Source organism: Ambystoma mexicanum, unplaced genomic scaffold (genome assembly GCF_040938575.1).
Source record: "Ambystoma mexicanum isolate Mex_15411 unplaced genomic scaffold, UKY_AmexF1_1 Mex_scaf20, whole genome shotgun sequence".
Lineage (NCBI taxonomy): Eukaryota > Metazoa > Chordata > Amphibia > Caudata > Ambystomatidae > Ambystoma > Ambystoma mexicanum.
The window spans coordinates 6,442-6,959 of record NW_027182434.1 but is presented as its reverse complement, the minus strand read 5'-3'; the positions used below and the strand labels follow the sequence as shown (position 1 = coordinate 6,959).

The following is a 518-nucleotide window of genomic DNA, read 5'->3' as shown; positions in this document are numbered from 1 at the left end:
TCCTCGTTAGTATAGTGGTCAGTATCCCCGCCTGTCACGCGGGAGACCGGGGTTCAATTCCCCGACGGGGAGGTTAAACCTTTTCTGGATTTTTTTTAGTTCTTGACAAATATTCTTGAAGATTAGGCTGAGTCAAGTAGGGAATGGGTGCCAAGAACTGACTCTTTAAGAAAAAAGCACCGGCAACGCTAGTCATCGTACAATATTTGTGCACAATTGCTTACATTAGGCGGCCGGTCCACTTTATTGAGTCCCCCTCAGCACCATTTAGTGCTCCTGTTGTCTGCGAAGTCCAAATTGTAACCCTGAATCAGTTCCTCTTCTGACCCTTTGTATCATGTTACATGACGAGTAATGATCACCTGTTAGCTTTATCCCTAATTATAACTCTCACTCTTTCCCTGCATCTAACCCTAGCTCTAATCCCATCATTAACCTCGGTCCGGGCACACGCGTGAACCCTTACTCTCATCTCAGCCTCTCCTGGTGATACATCACACCTGGGATCGTTTGCTCCC

At 46.7% G+C, this 518-nt stretch overlaps 1 non-coding gene across 1 annotated transcript; it reads left to right on the top strand.

Annotated features, from left to right (window-relative positions):
• TRNAD-GUC (transfer RNA aspartic acid (anticodon GUC)) lies at positions 1-72 on the top strand. Its single transcript has one exon. It is a non-coding gene; the product is annotated as a tRNA-Asp (tRNA).
• Positions 73-518: the final 446 nt, after the last annotated feature.